Source organism: Protopterus annectens, chromosome 7.part0 (genome assembly GCF_019279795.1).
Source record: "Protopterus annectens isolate FY-2018-M chromosome 7.part0, PAN1.0, whole genome shotgun sequence".
Taxonomy (NCBI): Eukaryota; Metazoa; Chordata; order Ceratodontiformes; family Protopteridae; genus Protopterus; species Protopterus annectens.
The window spans coordinates 1,925,229,560-1,925,252,593 of NC_056739.1; positions in this window are offsets into that span (position 1 = coordinate 1,925,229,560).

Consider the following 23,034-nt stretch of genomic DNA (forward strand, 5'->3'; position numbering starts at 1 on the left):
TGTCACAGGTGGCAATTACACTTATTGCAGACTATCTCCATTGAACACATACTGAAGACTTGAAGTGACCTTGTGAGATACCATGCTGTTGTGTGCAATTGCCAGTACATCACCAAATGGCCATTGCACTCAGATATTGGCATGCTGTGGGAAGAGCAGTTGGAGGTTATTTGTATTTCACTTAAAGGTGACTGTGGCCTCAGCTATGCCATGTTATTCCTGCCATACCACTGTAGAGACATGGTGAGCTGAGGCATATTAGGTGTAAACCTATGTAGCCATGTTTGTGTGGCCAGTTTGTTCACCCCTGAGTATGAACATCACATAGGTGGCTCCATAGTCAGACACACTGACGTCCCACTCACCAGACTGAACAAGGAAAAGATCACAGTAAGCTGCCTGTCAGGCGCTAGAATCCGCCACATAACACAAGCACTCAGGTCACTCCACAGCAAGTACAAGTATGACTCAGTCATTGTCCATGCCGGTGTGAACGACCTGAGACGTACCTCCCTGGACTACATGAAAAGAGACATACAGGAGCTCTCAGATTATGTAGCCCAGGCCAGTATGACCCTGACCCTGAGCAGTATCCTACCCTCACCAAGAATGATGCCACAATACAGAGACAAAATGATCAGCTTTAATAATTGGCTTAATTACTGGTGTCATTCTAAGGGGATCCAATGTCTGTCTGCCTGGGATGACATGCTTGATAAGCCACACTGCTTCACAAGGGACGGCCTGCACCTGTCACCCCTGGGCTTCCGGATATTGGCAAAGGCTCTTGCCACCCCCATAGTGCCTTTTTTAGGCAAGGCTCAAATGATAAACCTACCACCCTAGAAAACAAAAATGGAGAAAAACTAAGGGTAATACTGCTCAATGCCAGAAGTCTAAACCTCAAGATGCACGCCCTCGAAGCCCTCCTCAGTATGGAGAACATCGATGTCTGTGCTGTGACTGAAACCTGGTTCAAGGCTCCTGAGAGCACCCCAGCACTATCAGGTTATACCTCATATCATGCGTTCCGGCCCCAAAATCCGGACCGAACCACAAAAGGAGAGGCAGTATCCATATTCATAAAGGATACCCACACCTCCAGGTTAGTGGCAATGCACGAAGCATCGGAGACCATCCAGGTGCAATTAACCATAGGTAAAACTGCCCTATAGTTTGTAGCATGCTACAGACCACCCTCTCAAACTCAGGAAACCCACACAGCCTTCCTGAAGACACTGGAGAGTATGAATGTCTCCAAACACCATCATATTGGGTGACTTCAACTACCCAAACATAGACTGGGAACATTACTCAAGCCCCAACACCCTAGCCCAAAGGTTCTTGGAGTTCATAAACTCAAATGCTATGGAACAACTAGTCACCATTCCCACAAGAGGAGAAAATATACTAGACCTGATCATCGCAAACATGGGGACAAAATGCTCCACACCGGAAGTATATCCCTCATTGGTGAGATCAGACCATAAATTAATCTCACTGGAGATCCACATCCCGCCCCCAACCCCAGCAAAAAAGACCACAGTGAAGAACTTCTCAAAAGCAAACTTCACACTTCTAAAGACTGGAGTGGTATCCTTCAAGGCCCCCGAGCCAGTGGAAACCACAACCCACGCTGCTGAATCCCTTGCAAATGCCTTCTATGAGCACCTCCAGGAATGTATGGATCAAGCAATCCCTAATAAAATCAAGACCCTTTCCACCAAAGGCAGGCGCCCGGTCTGGTGGACCCCCAGCCATTAACAAACTCTACAACAAGAGGAGAAAGCTACTACATGACAGAGCAAAATCCTTAAAAGGGAAGGCATCTCTGATCACTACTAGCACAAAACTACGATCACTCATAAAATCATCCAAGGCCAACTTTGAGAGAAAAATCGCTAATGACACAAAAGACAATCATAAGGCCTTCTTTAGCTATGTTAGAAACCTGGGTGGAAACTCCCAGATATGCTCAGAATTAGTCCAAAATGATACAAAAATCACTGAACCCACAGACATTGCCAACATACTGGCAGACAGGTTCAGTGCAAATTTCTCCCTCCCTCCCCAAAAGGAGAAATATCTATCCCACCAGAGTCTAGCCTCCCAAACATCTCAGATGCCCAGGTGAGAGCTGCTCTCTCTAAAGCAAAAACACAGCATCAATGGGACCGGACGGTGTCCCCGGCTGTGTGCTACACGAACTCAATGAGGAACTAAACCCACACATAAGGCTGCTGTTTAATCTTAGCCTTACTACAGGATACATACCCAAAGAATGGCGACGGCAACTGTGGTCCCACTCCACAAAGGCGGTGCTTCTATGGACCCTGAAATTACCGCCCCATAAGCTTGACGAGCCTTGTCTGCAAAGCTATGGAGAGGATCATAATGGAACTCATAAATAAAGACATTGGGGACCTACAGACACTGGATCCTACCCAATTTGGCTTTGTCAAGGGCAGATCCTGCCTCTTGAACTTGGTCGACTTTTGAAACAGTCACTAAGGCCATTGATGAGGGTAAGGCAGTTCACACAGCCTACCTTGACCTAGCAAAGCGTTCGACACAATACCCCACTCGGGCATCATAGAAAAGCTCACCAGCTTAGATGTAAACCCATATGTCACAAGATGGGTTGCAAACTGGCTCAAGGACAGAACACACAGGTTAGAGTTGCTGGTGCCATGTCAGACTCTAAGCCGGTCACGAGCGGTGTCCCACAGGGCTCAGTCCTGGGCCCCCTCTTGTTCGGCATTTATTTTTCTGAAGTGCAGGCAAACATAGGGGGGATTGTGGCTGACAAAATTTGCAGATGACTGCAAACTGGGCACCATAATTGACACTCCATCAGACACAGACATCCTCCAGAGAGGTCTCATAGAAATGGATAACTGGTGCCAGAGCCATGGCCTTAAGCTAAATGCCAAAAAATGTATAGTCATACCCTTTGGGAAAAACAAGGTAACCCCTAATTACCACATAGGTGGTAATCCATTAAACACGGAAGACGTTATCAGGGACCTGGGGACCCAAGTTGACAGTAACTTCTCTTTTGACACTCACATTGCCAAAGTGGTTAGGAAGACCTTCTACATTGCCCACCTGATCATGAAGGGATTCACATTCAGATCAGGAGAGGTCATTGTACCCCTATACTCTTCACTTATCAGACAATGATTGAGTACAACGCCCCATTCGGAATGTACCTTACCCGACACCTGCAGCAGTTGGAAAGACCCCAAAAGTTCCTCACTAAAAGGATAAAGGGGCTCAAACATATGTCATACGCTGCCCGACTGAAGAAACTCCAGCTCTATTCAGTCGCATACCGTCTGCTCAGAGGTGATCTGTGCCTGACATACAAGGCCATGTCCAACCTGGAATTAATGGACATGCTCCACCTCAAAAATCCAAATCCACCAGAGCCACGAGCAAGAGACTTAAACCTCAACACGGATATAAATAGGACATGCTGGAGGGACAGATTCATCACCCAGAGACTCCCTACACTATGGAACAGAATCCCAGTCCATGTGAGGCAGAGCCCCTCACTGACTCTGTTTAAGAGAAATCTTGACGAGTGGATGGGAAATCGTAGGTTTACCCCGGGTATCATCTCTGTGTCACTGCTGGACAGAGGCACAGCAAACTAATGGGTATAGTATTCTCATCCTAAGGGGTGGTGAAAGCCACACACACTTTGGCTAGGCTTATAAATGCCCTAGGGCAGATGGCCTAGTATGAACCTATGAACCTATGAACCTATGAACATGTTGTGACCGATGTGCTACTTACCAGGTACATAGTTCTAACTGATGGAACTGATACTACATATATATATCTGCATGGAGTTTATGGCTATTACTAGATCAACAGGCATGTGTTTGCAATACCCTCTTTCAGCATAATGGCATACCACAAAGACTCTATGAGTTCTCACAATTTGCAGGCATCAGCCAACATTGTTAGCCACAGTCAGTCAGTAGTTGCACGTATTATGGTTGAATGGATTCCAAGCAGTAGAGTATCCAGGACTGTGCCCTTTTGAGAACTGCTGCTGACAAATCAGCTATTGGAGGTGGATGTCTCTGTGTTTCATATGTGTGCCAGCAATGGGCCACTTAGTGACCCCTACAATGACAGTATCATGGATGCCTAAGTGGATGCTTTGTAAAGGTTGCCTGAGCAGGGGATATAGTCAGATAGCTTGGCTGAGTCTAGGGGGTTGTATGCCCTGATGTACCGTGACCCAGGTCCAAGGTGGCTCCCTCGGAAATGTCCAGCACATGTAACAGTTATGCTCTCACTGTCACACATCCAAACTGTGTACAGACAACTGTGTGTAAAACACATATATGTGTACTGATCAGCTCTATGATGATCACTCCTATGTGCATACAGATGTGGATACTCAGACAAAGAGGTGTATAGTTATGTCAGTCAGTGGTTGCACCACATCTGTGCAAGAGTATAACAGTTGCCATTGACCACTCAGCTGCTATGCAGCCAGTAGTGTCATTATGATTGCAAAGGTGTCCTAATGGTGTTAGTAATTCTTGTCAGATCACATGTGGGATGCAGCCTGGACTGCTAGCATGTGCAATAGATGCTGTGTATCTTCCAGTGAGTGGCCAGTTATGAACTGCTCTGAAGATCTGCAAGTTATGGGACAGGTTGTAGGAATGTCATGTGTCACATATGGTGAGGACAAGGGAGCATAGATGATGCAGACAGTGTGCATGTACAGGTTAGGTGAGTCCAGACCCATCATATGTGGCATCATGACATATGCGGTCATCGACAATCTGGGCCTATCCTTTGATGTCACACATGCAACTACACTGTGTGTTGTGGTTCTGCTTTGCATGGGTGGCTACGTTTGTCACTTACCATGTCTACTCAACATCACAACACTGTCCACTTATTTTAACTGAAGAGGTAGTGCCTCCATGTTAGGGGGGGGCACCCTCATCCCAACTGTCACACAGCACTGTCCATCTGTTATTGTACAGCCTGCTAATGGCAGTTTTCAACTAGTCAGGTTTGGTGAGCCATGATGAGCCTGTGTCCCTCTTGTCACGTACAGCCAAGTTCATGCCATTGTAATGCTCCTGACATAATGCATAGGTGTAGAGCTCTGCATACTTGCCTGTCCCATCTGAAGGGGGAGGTGCAGTCACGCTATGTCAATCATCCCACAGGAGGTACTAAATGGCTGTTTTGACATATATGTCTGTTTTGTCTGCAAGGGTGGGGTATGTGGCAGTAGTTCTAAGGAGACTGATCTGTGGAGAGATCCCACCTGGGAGGACTTCACATTGGGGGTGCTCTACTGGTCACCCATATTGGTAAACATATGATGAAATGCATTGTTTCCCCATGTGGGATGTCACAATACTACTGCAAGGCATTGTAGGTAAAAACCTGGACTATCTTTTGGGCAAGTGAGCCTCAGCATGACTAAGCAACACAGACACCTTACATAACTCTCTTCCTGCAACAAGCTGGAAGCAACTGCAACACTGATTTGCACTGATAACAAATAGCGTGTAGTGCCAAGCAGTGTCTCCAGATCTCTGAATCATGTCATCTGGCATGCCATGATAGGAGTTAGCATGGATGTGAGCACTGACACTGTCATACACCTAGTGACACTGGACCAAATACTGTTACTTTTGGTCAAGGTCAGATCATGCCTATCAACTGTCATTACCGAAGTTCATTGACTGTTACACTATGCAATAGATGCTAGACATATGTCTCACTCCACCAACCATGGCCTGACAAGGTGTATGAGAATATAAGGCAGGAAAGCCTTGCTGGAAACTGTGTACATCATGTACAGAGTATTATATCAGCTGGTGGATAGGCAAGTGTCTGATAGTCATATTTGAGGAAGATAGCATTGGGAGACCTGCTCAGCAATGATGCCACTCACCAGTGGGGTTCACCATCCTCCATTATTGGTGTACCCCATCTACCTATTCCCTCTCTGTAGCCACAGCCAGTGTCATTGACCTCTTACTGAGTACATTAGCAGGTAATTGCATATTAGGAGCTGTCATTACCTCCCACACAGAACCAAACATTATCTAAGATGGCCTAAGTCACAGTCAGTTGTACTTTGAGCCACTGACAAAGACTAACTGCCAATGACTGCACAGTACTACACTGTGGGAAATCCTCCACCCCTGCAAAATACTGTTGTGTCCACACACAGAACACAGTTTAGCCATTACATGTGGAGTTATGGACACAGAGACTAATGTAGCTTTTGACTCTCACTGGTTGGTAACATTCGGGTATGCATTGTACAACTTACACCGGCATGTTTTGTATGTAAATCCCAGACTGTCACTGCTATACTAAATGCGGCAGTCATCACAGCTATCATTGTGTGCAGTGGCACCTTGCTATGTCAATCAACATCATCTTTCAGCTGTTTCCGTTAGGCATCGCCACAGCAGATCATCTGTTTCCATTTCTTCCTGTCCTCTGCATCTTGCTCTGTCACACCAACCACCTGCATGTCCTCTCTCACCACATCCATAAACCTTAGCTTAGGCCTTCCTCTTTTCCTGTTACCTGGTAGCTTCATCCCTAGCATATTTTCCCAATATACTCAGCATCCCTCCTAAGCACATGTTCAAACCAACATAATCTTGCCTTTCAGGCTTTGTCTCCAAACCTTCCAACCTGGACTAACCCTCTAATATACTTATTCTTAATCCTGTCCACCCTCATCACACCCAGTGCAAATTTTTACATCTTTAACTCTGCCACATCCAGCTCAGACTCCTGCCTTTTTGTCAATGCCATTGTCTCCAACCCATATAACATAGCTGGTCTCACTACCCTCTTGTAGACTTTCCCTTTCACTCTTACTGGTACTTGTCTGTCACAAATCACTCCTGACACTCTTCTCCACCCACTCCATCTTGCCTGTACTCTCTTCTTCACCTCTCTTCCACACTCACCCTTACTATCACAGGCATATTGTACAACTGTAGCTGCCACACAGGTTCCATGGTACACCAATACATAGCATAGATAACATGTCCCATGGAGATATTGTCATTTGTGCATGACTGTACATGTGTAGTCTGTCTCCTAAATGCTTTGGAGGGGATTTGTATGTTCTACACACCTACATCATCACTGTAGTATACATAGCATATGTTGCAGAGACTGGTATGTAACACAGACAGTACGCCGTAGATGAAACAGGTCCCCAAAGCATGTGTAGCACACATCTGCTGTAGCACAGCATGTGTAGGTTACAAAATGGGATGCAGAACATGACAATCATAGCAGGTGTCAGGCAACTGTCTGTACTGGACACAGGAGATTTGTATATGGGTCAACTCTATCACCACAACTTGTAGATGCATGAGTTTCCAAAACCCTGGTGACATTTACCAAGGGTAGCAGACCTGTTCACAGATTATGGATGCACGAGTATACTGAATGCCGCCATTGTCCTTGCTATCATATTATACACATATGAACATATGGAGCCATGCACTTATAGTGCTGTACCTTGCTAAAGATATATTTCTGCTGTGATGACATGCCATCCTGTGCTGCTTTATTGCCACTGTGTAGCCATAGGATACCACAACAGACTTCTGAAACAGAAGCAGAAACTGGTCCATGACACACCTGTCATTGTGCAACTATACAGTCAGTACAGCATCATACAATATAAGGTACACAGAACTATGTTGCATACTTGTGACAAATACCAGCATACAGTATCTGTCATTAACCACTACAAGTGGCATGGCAAAACAACACTGCATTACACAAGTACATGTTTACTAATATAGTCACCTTGTGCATCAGACACATAGCTTAATTTTCATGCATCGGTGGTGAGAATGACAGGGATTTGGCACAGGTATCATCACTTGCACAGGGTGTTGTCTGGGGGTGCAGGAGGCCTAGTCTGATCCAACAGGTTGACAGCATGTGTGTGTGAGTCAGGAAGGGAAGCAGGTAAGATGGACCATGGAAGGGTGCCATGTGTGCCTGTAGGTGACCTGCATTTGACAGTGGTGTGCGAGTTTGTGTCTTTGTGTACACAGTCAAGCTCAGTGCTAGCCCTACATGTGTGTGTGTTGAACAACTTTGGACCATGCTTGGTACAGTTGACAGTTCACCATCTCTGGCCCTGAACACAGGAAATGGCTCTGCCAGGAGATGCACTGGCACCTCCTTGCCCAAGATCAGAAGTAGTGCTAGTACCTGATGGTGACTGCTGTTTGCTGGGACCATGTCTCCTACTGTAATGCCTGGTTGTACTGCTACTAGGGGAGCATGATTGTGCATGGCCACATGGACTCTCAGCAGATGAGGTTGCTGACCTACATCCATGAGTCCGATGCTCAACTCCATCCACTTGTAGCCTGTGGATGGCACAGTGGTGCAGCAGCAGTATTGTTGCCTCACAGCAAGAGGTTCTCCAGTTTGATTCTTGGCTGGGGTGCCTTCTGTGTGGAGTCTGCATGTCCTCCCTGTGCTCATGTGGGTTTCCTTCTGGTGATCCAGTTTCATCCCACGTTACAAAAACATGGATCTGGAGTGTTTCTCCCTGGCCTCAGCTGAAAATAGGCTTCATTCCAAGTTGGACTTTCCCATTTAACAAATGTTAAATAAATAAATAAATGTTAAATAAATAAATGTTCTAGCACAGACAATGTGCAGTCCAAGACAGACACTGTCTCAACCCACTTCTGTCCACTGCATCAGTGCATTGATCCAGGGTTTCCCAAATGTGGTAGAGGCAGTCACAGATGTCAGACTGTGCTGCATCCACAACCCTAAGCATACATCTGGTGCTCCATTCAGAACATGGCTGTGCCTCCATGACAACCCGAAACATGTGCCAAGTGACCCATGATATGACACCAGTAATAGGTGATGGATGGACAGCAGGTCTCCTACAAGCCCCCCTGTCAATACCCCTGTATGGGACGTCACCAGCTTTCTGGCTATGGCCAGTGTCTACACTCACTGGAGCCATAGTTGCCACACTTTCCTGTTCAATGTCTCCACCTTCTGACTGTTCAAGATCTGTGGCCTTCGGAGACTGGGTATGTGTGGGCATACTGACTGTGTGTGGTGACAATGGAGTCAGAAGAGTGATGTCTACCTCTGGGACAGATTCAGCCCCCAACACCCCCACCTGTGCCTCACTGTGGCCACCATCATCATCAGAGTCCGAAGAGACACTGACATCAGGTTGTGTAGGGGACAGAGCCCAAACCTCCCAGTCATCTATGATAAGAAAAAAAAAGTGGTACATGAATACCTGCACATTTGTGTACAAAAAAACATCAATACCCATAATAACAAAGAACCACAACTGGATTAGCAATCAAACTTTTTTCTTCTCCGCTTTTGTCCGGAATACACTTCCTCAGACCAAAATATACATTTAAGTCAAGACCTTTGTAACAATCACTTCAACTAAATTAAGTAAAACATGACTAGTAAAATGTACCTTTTAATTAAGCAACATGACACTATACTTGATAAAACAACACATAAAACCCAGCGCATCTATCTTAACAAATATAATGATATACACGTTTCACTGCCTAATTTAATGTCCTTTCAAACTTTTTTTTTTAAAGACATTTTAGAGTAAATGCCTCATTTAAACTGAGAGGCTTATCTTTTCTTAACTGTAACTGTGAAAGTGTTTCTATTTGTTCAACTACAGTCCTGTGATTACCTTCTCTATCATCCTTATGTACCTGTTCCAGAATGGAAAATAAAAACATTCTACCTTGTTTACACACAGAATTATGTTTAAATAGTGCATTATTTGGGCCCTTAACTTTAATAGAATATAAATGTTCCTTAACAAAACAGTGTCATGCTTACCAGGTGCAAGACCACGGCCTTGGTCAGTACCTGATGGACTGTAAAAAGTTAAGGGTGAGGCAATGTCAGTACCAACACATGTTGCAGCACAAGGTAATACATCCATATATCTAACATTTACAGTAGCTACTGTGTTACTTGTATTGGTCACATTCCGAGTATGAGAGTACAACTGAGGTATCCCCTCAAAGAACAAAGACCTGACACCCACGTAAATGTATGCACAACCTGACACACTGGCTGCTACAGTTTTACAACACTGATCACAGTAAGCCTACCTACACGCTCCTCTGCTGTGGAAACTGTGGCACCCACCTCCATGACATATTACGTGATGGATGCCTGGGAGCTGTCTTGTGCCCCCAGATTTACCAGGAATTCTTCAGTGGTTGTTTCACTGCAGGCCCTCCACCAGTGACATCATGATCCCTGGCTACATCTGCTGCCCTTTGTCATGCAGCATTGATCATGTCCATTGCATGGTGTCGAACCTGCTCATGTAGCCTATCCTGATGGCCCATGCCATTCACATCACAGACAAGGCCTGCCCACAATGCAGCCCACCGTTCCCTATTTTGCCTCCCCCTGGACAGTAGGATGTGATGATGTTGCCTTAGTCCTTTCAATATGATTTCCTTTTCTGCATCACAGAAGCATGCATGGCATCTAGGATTTATGATTCCTGAAAGACAACAAAGGGGAACAAATGACAGGATCACATGCATGGAAGTACATCATGTATTGATACAGCAAGGATAAAATGGCTGGCACTATTCACTGCTTGCTCACACATGTCATACTCTACAGTGTGCAAACATACGATGTGTGTGGCTACAACTGAGATAGTGGAAATAGTCAGGTATTCCCTTGTGTGCCGTGACAGATACTGCTATATGATCATACACCCAACACACGAGTCTACTGTGGTGTGTCCCCTATGGGCAACCCCCTGATAATATGTCATAGGAACAGTGCCACACAGCTAGCAGTGTGCTATTACAACCACTATAAAGGACAGTCCAATGAGATCAATGTGCCACAATGACAACAGACAATGCACCTTTGATGTATTGTATGTGCTGTGTAGGTGTAAGACAGCAAGAGATCAATAACATGTATTATCACAAGTCTACAACAGGCTTAATGTTGTAATCCCTATTCCCTGTACATCTATTCACCCATTTGCATCCTGTTGTACATAAAATGAGTTAAATACCTGATGGAGCACATTACTCCACAGTTGATATGAGGTGAAAGGAAAGTTTTTACAAAAGTGTGTTCTGTGTGAGGAAAGTCTCATACAGACTGGTTCCCCATAGCCAGCTGTTTGCCTTTTAAACATGCTTATCATCAGCAAGTGATTGCCTCTAAACCATTCTGTGGGTCTGAAATGATAATTAGAGCTAACACAGCTGATTAGCACTATCATCAGCCAATAACATACAACCACTGTACAATATATAAGGCCTTCTTGTAGATTAGGGACCCTTTCTGATATGTTGTGCTGGACATTACTGGGTTGAGGAGACTACATCTGAGGGTAGGAAATCTTATCATAGAGATGTGTGTGCTACAGGCTGAAGCTGCTGCTGCAGGTAATAAATATAGTCAGAGAGTGTGAACACTTTGGAGGAGAACAACCTGTAGGAATACCTCTAGGTGCTGTGTCAGCCTTGTTGTAGAGGCAGAGCCAGAGTCAGGCTACCCTTTCCACTCCAAATAAGACATGTTTATGGTAAGTATGTTAGACAATGGTATCACTAACAAGAGTGCTAAGCAACATGTTTGGTGTGTCTTTTGGAAAGATGGGGTTTAAATATAAGAATATGTCCACCATGTGGGCAACTGCCAGGCCATGTGTTACAGTCTGGTAGTAATTTGCAGCATGTATGAGGGCAGGCCTTGTTACAAGCAGGGACTTCCAATGTGTATTTTAGCTGTGCAGCTGTGACCATCTGGACAGTGACTTTGGAAGGATTATGTGGTGTACTTTGAAATTAGTAGCCCTCATTTGCAGCACCTACATTGACATTCTGTGTGAATGCATATTAATGCATGACATGACACTTTATGCACATATATTTTTGCTATAGGGATATGTGAAGTGTGTTCCTACCCGCAGGCCTGTGACCTCCATCAGTGAAAAGCAGACATGTCATTTGAAATACCTTGTGTGGCTAAAGAGTGCATGACTCAGTTATTAATTGTTGCCTTCACAATACTGTAAATTAACTTCTACACACCACTGGATTTGTACCCAGGACAGTGTGTGTGGTAAAATGTACTGTTTGCAAGGCAATTAACAGACTGAGCTACTGAGTTACTGCTGCTGTAGGTGTATTTGCAAGATATATTTGCACACATGCAGGCTGTGACATACACTTTCTACATCCTTCAGTATGTGCATGGCTTTATGTGGATGTATGTGTACTCCAGGATCCCAGTTGAACATGTATTTTGCCATTAATGCCTTGGCAGGTGTCTTTTTAAATGTTGCTGCTGAAGGGCACATTTACCTGCTATCACAAATCTCACTTGCATCCATTATTATGTCTTTGGCTTTCTAGTGGTGTTCTATTGCACCAGGGTCCAAGGTACACTCCCATTTTTACTCTTTTTAATTTAATTACTTTATAATCAAATGTGCACAGCATGGCACACAGCTCTGCGGAAACATGCTTAATGACTGTGACTGGCAATTACTTTGTTTCCATTAAATCACTTGTTTTAAGTAAGAGTTGTGTGGTGTGGCATGTTAATGTAGTGGTCTGCAAGTGCAATGGTCTTTGGCCCGAAATATGGGACAGATGTGTAGTTTGTAACTTTGTATTACAAGTTTAAAAGCATATATAGTCAATATACCTCTATTTAGTTGAGCTTACCGATGCTGTGCGGCATGGCATGCTGCTCAGCAACGAGCTAAAAAAAAACATAAAGAAAAGAAAAATGGGCAGATAGAAAAGTGTTAAAATGGGGTACAAGCAGGGGGAAAACATAGTGATAGGCCGGTAGGGTTTACAAAAAGAACCATAACTATCCATTTCTTGTACTATAACAACTGTGCAATTTGACAGAAGTTGTACATGACTTAGAGCTCTCAACCCCAGAAAGAGGGGTGAGGACAACATAAGTGTGTTGTCAAGCCAATTGGAACAAATTACCTGTGTCCAGTGGACATGTGTGCAAAATGGAGAGCTATGTATGTGACAATATTTTTTTTGGGACAGGTGCCCATTTTTTTTTTTTTTTTTGCTAAGGTCGGAGTGGAATGCTGGGGAAGGGACAGAGGTATGTGTGGGGAAGGTAAGTTGTGTAGGTGAGGATGCATTGCAGACAGACAAGGCAGACAAGACAGCAGACAGGGGCAGTATGTGACACATGAGGGGGTGAAAACCTTGGAAAGGGAGGGTGTTGTGGAATCCACGTTCCATGTGCCTCCAGACGGCAGCAGCATGACTCACATCCCCACCCATGGGACTGTCAGCACTGCTCCTTCACTGACCCAATGGTGACAGTGCTGGAGGCTGGACATTGGGATAAGGCTGCCCCACCTGGTTGGCAAGCATGCCCTCAATCCGGTGAAGGTGGCAGTCGAACCCATGGTAGACTATTCTGCACACCAAGACTGGCAGCTCATCTCGGGTGGCAACACCCCTTCTGCCACTACTCACAAAGGCCCCATCCAGTGGAGTAGTACTACCCGATACCACAAGTAGTACAGGGGCAGCAGTGAGGGCACCACAGGTCTGGGTCCCAGATGTGCTGGGTTCGGTGCCACAGCTGGTTGAGGCAAAGTAGGTGGATCAGCCGGAACTGGCCTACCTTGTCATGCTGTGGTGAATGAGGTATAGCAATAAGTTAAGGTTAATAATAACCAAACCTTTGTTAGTATTAACAGAATGGAATATCATTTTAATTCATCCAAATATACATTCATGAATATTATGTGTAAAAATGCATATTAATGTATAATATGTATAACACAACAGTAAATAACATAACAGTCAATATGGTAACAGCATGCCAGTAAGAAGTAAACCATAAGGGCAACACACTAGTTTAAAAAAGTATGTTAATAGTGAATCCTATTAACACATAATAATATTGATCACATTTTGCAAAAATATAGCTAGTTTAACAACATATGTTAATATTAAATCATAATAATAAATAACAATAATAAATAAATGAAGATAAAGGGCGGGGGGAGAGAGAGAAAAACAATTCATTACTGACAATGCAGACTATATCCCTATACTAAATACTGTACAGGCGTGTAGTGTCAGTTCTGAGTATAGTGACTACAATTTTCGTGTAGCTGATGTAGCATGTACATACCTCTCAAGCTGTTATCATGGGTCAGTATGGGCCAAGCAATAACAAATGCAGGTACACAACTACACCAACCACTTTCACATACTGTGTACTTCTGTAACTACCAAGGTGTTCTGTAAGCAGATTTGGTAATGCATTGCATTCCAGGTAATCATTTTTCTGGTAATCCTGTGACAGATGGATTAGGCAGTATTTATTATATTATGTGAAATTGTGACACTTGAGAGACATGCTTGTGTATAGTATAGAAACTAAACATTCATCATGCCTTAGTTTTCAGACATGGGAATAGAACCCAATAGTTGTGACTGCAGGGGAAATCAGCAAAAATGTTAACTTTATTGGTATTGCTGATAACTGACTGTGAAATGTTAGCACAATCATATCTGCTCGTAACATGGGCTACCTCAGACATATACCATTTGCTCCTGGAGTGGGAGGAAAAAGAGAGAGCATTATGTAACTGAATTCATTTTGTATTCTAGAACCATTAAGTACTATACTTGACTGCAGTGGCAGTAGAACACACATGCATGGCATACAGCTGTACTGCATTTATTTAAACAAATCTCTTTAGGAATCAACTATGCTACGTAACACTTTATAGGGACTGCTGATAAATGTCTGTGAAGTCCACTCAATATGTGCCCATAGACTGGGCTACCTCACTCATATACCTTTATTACCTAAAGTAGGAGGAATAGAGAGCATTATGTGACCGGTATTGGCCTGGAGATAGCCTTGGACTGTAGTATGAGTTAAACAATACAGTTTGCAGGCCATTAGTTTTGCATTCTACAGTTATTACAGTGTTACACCTGACTGTAGCAACCTTACCATAGACAAGTAATGCATACAGCTCTACTGCAAGGGTTATGACAACACAATCCTGCTGTGCACCATTTTGCTTACTGCTATTGATATTGTTTATTGTTTATTGCAATAAAGTTGTTAATGTTCATTTATTGCAGTACAGCTCTACTTGCCCATTTATTGCACTTCAGTGCTATTTGCCCATTTATTGCACTACAGTTTTTGTGGTGTATACTTTATTGCACTAAATGCTTTACTCTTTCTTGCTTATTGCACTACATTTAGCATAATAAATCCATAAAAGCCACACTCACTGTGCAACCTGGCCAGGTGCCTGGCATAGGAATAGACATTGCAAGCCCTCTTGGCTGCAGCTGTTGGGAGAGAAGCACATCATTATGCATACTAGTTTTGCAGACATTCAGCTTGCATATTGGTAAAACACAGGAAAGCATACTTACATATTTGTGAGGCATTCCCAGCTCTAGTTTCTTGGACCCAAGTGTCCAAGGTTCTGATGACACTGCTCAGCTGTGCGGGGGATACTAGTAACACTGGCCATTTAGTCCCAGGCTTCTGCCTTACACTCTGAGCCTTGGAAACCACCCTGCAGCAGCCTGGGTTCATGATTTTTTTACTAGTAACCATCAAACACACTGGACTCCTGAACACCCCATTTCTGTGCCTGAAAACATGTACCTTCACCAGCACCACCTGCCATATCACCAGTTGATCAGAATCCAAAGACTGTTGCAGAATTCCACCTATTGTACATAATATAGGTTGTTTTCCTCACCCTTACATGTCACTGAGCAAAATTAAAAAAAAAGAGCCTCATTGCTTAGCAGTGTGCAAACCAGCTAAGCATAGCTACACAACTGGGGGTTTAGCTTAGCTTAGCCCTGGGCAAACAAAAGTAGCCATTAGCATGTTTAAGCAGTGCTCATCCCAGCTCAGCAGTGCCATATTTCACAAATTTGTTTTTAAAATTCAACATATATAATAAATTAAATTATAAACATCTTATCACTGCCACAGACTTGAACCAAAGACCTACTAAACATTAGGCTGTATCTCTACCCATTTAACTACTTGGATATTATGAAAGTTAGTATGCCTTCACATATTGGGCTACCTGTTAGTGTTGCTATGCACCATGGCACACCATGTAAATGCACTTAAATAGACCCAGATATAAATAATTAATTACATCTGGTTTCTATTTTTAGATGTCTAGCAACTGTCGGCTATGTATGTATGAGCAACGCTTGGCTCCGTGGCACTCAGTGTATCGCAGCACAAACAGCAATTAAAAAAAAAAGAAAAAAAAATATTTAAAATAAAAATACATAATTATATTAATTAATGACATCTGGTTTCTATTTTTAGATATCTGGCAGGTGTTACCTGTCTATATGTGAACACAGCTTGGCATTGCTGTGCTCTGCGCCATGCAAACATACAAAAAAAATGGAAAAAAAATAAAAAGAATTAAAATAAAATATTGCACATTTGACCCAATACACAGTGTTTCAGCTGTAGGGGAGAGCAGTACATGCCATCCACAGCCACAGGTAGCTTCTACACTCTCCCTGCACCAATTCAATAGCCCTGTTACTATGCTCTCCTCCAGCAGAGCACCATCATTAATATGCATGGCACGCTGCCAAGGGGGAATCATGGCTCTGTACATGGATAGATTCCATGTAGGCTCTATATGGTGCCTACATGGAGTTTATTAAATCCTGCAGAAGGCTACAATTAAGAGGTAAAATGTCTCAAAAAAGACATATTTATGTGATCTTGTGTAGCATTAGACTCACAAGAAACTGTCAGTTCAAGGCAAAATAAAATATAAGCAGAAAGAGGAAATGATGTGTGCAGCAGCGGGCTGCAATTGCTAAATAACTTTGAGCATGTGTTTCTGACTTGTAATATATGTTCAAAATACTGTAGGGTAGATTAGCTCAGGGTTATGCACAGCCCATTCTAAGAAAATTGCCTATTGAAATATTTATTATGCTTATTATAAGTACTATATATGTTAGGCTGTAATACTGGATGAAATGTTATTAAAAACAATATGATGAAAAATATGTAATGGTAGATGCCTGAGTGTTTTCTGTAACAAGTAGCATAACAGGAATATTGTAAGAGAAATCAAGCAATGGGGCTGGGAGAAGTACAAAATATATGATTAATATTTGTTTTTTTTTATTATTATTATATTGATTATCTGATTAAAATGTTTTTACTGTATAGTCATAGTTTAACAAAAAATAAGTTTGCCCCTCTTTTTCCATGTAACTGGTGTAGGATACTTAACATCTACCTCATCAAGCACTAACACAGGTATACAAGGCCAATATTTGACACTTAATCTAAAGAATGGCATCTCAAGAGTGAAGCTGTCTTAATATTTAGATGCAATGTTAGTACTGCAACATAAATCCAAGTATCTAGTAGAGGAATTGAACATACATCCGTCTGTACTTCATGGCATCAAAGGCAAATGTGCATCTTGCTTAGCTACTTTCAGTGATGGTGCTATGCAGTACTTCCACAGCTAAGTAGCTCAAGATGGTATGACACATGCAACTGTCTTCCTGTCCTACATAGTTTACTGCCTTTCTCTACTACAGATATGATTCAGCTCTCTTAGTCTTTTTATCTAGGTAATTACCTGCCACTCTATCTTAAAAAAAATCTCTACTTACATACTACCTGCATGTATCCTCACTAACTTTAACTACATTGGCTGTACTTACAACCTTTGCATATGGTTTCTGCACATATCTTAAGTCAAATGTCACCTAAAACTCTGTAAATAATTGTTATGCTTTTTCTGTTCTAACTTAAATGTTAATACCATTTTTCATTTAAAACTTTTTGTGAATTGGTGGAGCTTTTCTCCCCATGCCTCCCCTGAAAAAAGGCTATCAGCTTAGCCAGAAAAACCCAGTCAACAAATGTAAAATAAATAATAATGTAAAATAACTATGGTCGGCTTATGTGCATGTGCACAATAAATGGAAAATGTATTAGAGTATCAGTGTGTTGCAATATGCAACCTCCACAAGGCATCATTCATAAGCAGAGCTGTAACAAGGGTGGGGCAAATAGATTAGCTGCCCAAGGTGCAATCGTAAGGGAGCATAATTGTCAGGTGTCTATGGTGTGGGAGTGTAGTATCAGCATTGCTTGATAAAACCACAAAGAAATTGTATCTCCATAAATGAGTGGCAGTACATCTTTTCTGGTCATGGCTGGAGATCTGTTATGTTAAGATATGTTATGTCATATAACTGTGGCAACCTGTTTGTCAGAGTTTCAGAGCAGAAAATCTTTTGGGGGGCACTAGTTTGGGGATCTGCACAGAATGCCCAGTGACCTATCTACAATTTTGTTCATAAGTATAATTCAAATTTGTCTTTTTAACGTGGGTATGTGAGCTTTATGTGCCTTAAGCCTACTAGAAGGTGCAGAGATTACACAGTATATATATCTATTAATGCTTAACACAGCTCAGAGATGACTCACAGGAGCACAGACCAATGGCATCATGGCCATAAACACTGTTGACATATGTCTGTGCCATCTACACCATCTTGACTTGTGAACTCAATGAAAATGGCTGCTGACGATGTTTATTATCTGGAATGATGTTACTCAAGCTACCACATGCCATAGCATGGGGTAAGATATTTATTAATTTATTTATTTGCTTATTATTTATTTATTTTACATGTGTTTACTGGGGAAGTCCAACTGGGATATGATCCATTTTCACCAGAGGCCCAAGAAGAAAAGCTCCCCATATAGAGATTATACAAAACTTATACAAGGAATTATACAAAACGTATTAAAGAAATTATACAAAAATATAAAAGAAATTATACAAAAAATATACAAGATAAACTTATTTGTGGGGCACATTCTGTGCCACCATAGTATCCTGCCTAATAGTATCCTGCCTAATGATATACCTATGGCAAGGTTTTTCATTCGCTGTACTGTATGTTTGTGCTTTATGACCAGCACTGGTATACACATGGATGGAGGACAGTATTGGCATAAATGGTCTAGCCTATCCATGAAGTAGGCAGAGGTTTTATAGCACTTTTAACATGAGCAGAGAATCTACCCTCTGTCTGTGCTGGGTGATAACAACACAAGATCAGAACATTTTCACAGAAGCAGTATTGAATATAGCATAAATGCTAAATAAATATTTCCTATATATTTCAAACCTTGAACATAAAGTTGACATCTTTTGAGCATTCCAAGCTAGGCAGCAGTGACTAGAGGGAAGCCATAATGAATACCTTGATGGTAGAAAGTAGAAAAGTATTCTAATTTGTTATACACTGTTGTTTATTGGGTACCTCTGATGGTGTGTTCTCTGCTTAAACATAGTGTATAACTTGTGGCATCCATGGGCCTTGACTATTGTATTCTGAGAACAGCAGTACATGAGGTGTAGCCTTTGTGTCTGTAGCATGCGACACACTATTTCCATGTGCACTGACTAATTGTGTTTTGAGGACAGTAATGTGTAAAGCACACTGTGTGTGCATACATTTCAACTGTCCATATTTTTGTCTCATATTTTTGGTCATAACATTTGTGGTTTTCTGGCAATCTACTGAGGACTGAAGTCACTAATAAATGCATACATTTGAGTTTTAAACTTTTGTAGCCTTCAAAAATGCATCTTAACACAATTCATGTTACTCTAGGAGCTTTTTAAATTTATAAATATATAAACTCTGTCCTTATTTTTGGGTCCTTGTCCCCCTATTAATTTAAGGTTTTGTCAAGATTTCTTGTGCTACGAGGTTGAGAGGTATGCCTGGGTGTCCATACTGCATAACTTGGTAATCCAGTGCTGCTTCACCATTATGTTTTTGAGACAACAGTTGCAGACAAAACTGTTAGTGATTTCAAAAAAATTTTAAAGCTATCACCTTCAATATACAATCACATACACTTAGACACAGACACATTCACACAGCCCAATGTATATGAATGCAAGCCTACACATTCATGTACATACAGGTTTGTAAAACACACTCATAGACACACACACACACACACACACACACACACACACACACACACACACACACACACACACACACACACACACACACACACACAGACACACACACACACACACACACACACACATGTGCACACACACACACACACACACACACACACACACACACACACACACACACACACACACACACACACACACTTGCAAGTATACACACATGTATACAGCCTAGGTGTCCATGGCACTTGATTTTCTACCTCTATAACCTTGACCCAGAAATGCAGAAAGTGCATCTTATGTGTCCATAGCACATGCCTTACTATCTCCATGAACAGCTAGCACTAATTAGTAGAAGCATGTGCATGATTTGATATTTAGTTATAAAAATGAAATGTAATAGAGAGCAGGTGTGAAGGTCTGCCTTATTGTAGACATATGGGAATAAAATTCTGGTACACTGTACAGCATTGAGGGATAATGCCTAGACCATGGTCAAACTGACCCAAATTCAGATAGCTTGGTTACTTCATGGATGCAAACCGATAGGATTAGCATGCCCATCCAAGGAAGGAGGGAGAAATGTAGGTCCTGGCTGTCCAAACCCATTACACCTTAAAATACATGACCTCTGTTGGTGGGTAGGGAGAGGATTTGGAACACAAGGCCAAGTAGTAGTTCACATGAGCATGACCACACAAGCTGGTCATGGTAACTGTTGTTTGTGGGCATGTAGAGGAGTATGCATATGCAATTTTGGAGTATAGATGGTCATTGTGGTGGTTCAAGTACCTGTGCTACCACCAAGGGAAGGAGTTAGGGCTTTCAAAAAGATGTGTTCAGTTGCTATGAGGTTTGCAAGGGCACATTGTCCCTGCTGTTTGCCAATATGTCATCTTCTGAACAACTTGACCTAACAGATCTGAGGGATCCCCACTTATCAATGTGGGTCTGCCTCCACTGCTAGGGGCAAACTATCTTTGAGTTCATTTTGGGAAAACTTGAGATGTCAGCATGGCAGAATGTGAGAAAACATACAGAAAAAAAGGGTTACTTGAGTGTCTTCACATCACAGTCATTCAGCTCAATGTTTAAAAAAAAAAAACCTGTTAAAAACAGTTAAAAGAAAACCATAAAAAAATTGTAAGGGGTAAGCCCCCTTGCACCTTTCATGTAGGGGGTCTCTCCTTCAAATTACCTAAATTATATATACCAACTCTACAGTCACTCCACAGTGAATGGGGGGGGGGGGCTTGTGCTATCCAACACATCATGGTGAAATTCACCTCAATGCTACATTTTCAGAATAAAACCCTTTGGTGGAATACCCATCAATGACTTTTGGACAGCCAAGGAAAAATTCAGGTAATATAGTACATATGTCTAGGAAACATTTTTTGCCATAATATGATGCTGCTTTCTATTTTAAAATCCACAGACCCATTTTATTGAATACTGAACTATTTATATTTTCTAGGTTAGTTTCTTATTGATAGTTAGAAGTGCCTTGCAGAGAATTTTAATGTGCCATCCAGGATACTCTCTGAAAATCAGAGATTATGGACTGTTTGGGCCTTAAAAGATCACAATTCATAGTTAAGAACATTGAATAACAAACCTGTTAATGCAAGATAATTGGTACTAGCATAGTGTGAGTGGATGAATTGTCTGTATTAAGTAAACTATCGTTAATATGAATATTTCCAAGGAGCCTAAAATATGGTTTCTGACTGCATTCATGGTATTTGTAGTACAAATTCATCTACTTCATCTGTAAATGTTCTGTTAGTTTCCTTTCCCAAATGCATCTGAAAAGCTGTCTGGACAGTTTACAAGATCAGACTATATTAAATGGTATAGCTTTTATCCAGTGACTGGAAGAATTTCAGGATTCAAGTGCTGCCAAGTTTTGTCTCCCACCACTGTTAAAAACAAAAGCATTAAGCAGTTAGTTTACATTACAAAGTAAACTAAAGAGTCACCATTTGTAACTGAATTAATGAACTTTGCTGTTTAATAATTATGTATGAATCATTTAAATCAACAGTTGAGCTGAGTATGCACAATACTGATACTGATTACTTAACAAAGGAAACTGCAAATCAAAGCTTAATTTTATCAATATCTTCTCCTGTATTTCTAATGCATTTCTTTCTTTTTTTCTTCCATTTTTTAACAACTAATAATGTATCATATGAAATCACATCTGACAACCATAACAATCCAAAGCCATTCTTTTGTCATTTAGACATAAGGCTGGCATCTCTTATGTAACATGACTATTTGAAATAGCCCGTTTTGTTTACTGACATTCTACTGTTCAGGATAACCTGAGGTCAAACGTGACTAGCTAATAACTGTCTGCATGAAATGGGTATAGAATGAGTTGTTGAAACAACATTACTGCAGCTTGTCAAATGTAACATGTAAGTAATATGCCTACAGTGTAATGGATTTTAAGTTGTGCTGCTGTGACAATAAAGGCAAACAAGGCACAGTGTGACATCTAGCAAAGGCTAAAGTATCCTCGTTGAAAGAACAATAATATATACAACAGTTTAATTACCTTATAATACTTCTTACACAGGCACTAATTTAAGGAAGGATACACAGATCTTTTAGCTCTTACAGGAAAGTAACGCAGATGTATTATGCCGAAATTTTGGCCTACTGTCAAGTTGCGATTAGTCTTACTGGAAGAGGTAGAGCCCAGACAGAGTTTCTGATCCACAGAAAATAAATAACATTCTGATGCTAATAAAGTAGTTAATGCCCTTTAATTTCACCAGGTAACTTTAGTGACCTCATGAGCTTTACTCTGTAAGTCATTTTTATCACCATACAACATCTCAAACTATTAGATAATACACAGAAACCCATGACTTTTCTTGGAAAATGGCAAAATGATAGATATGATATAAACATTTATG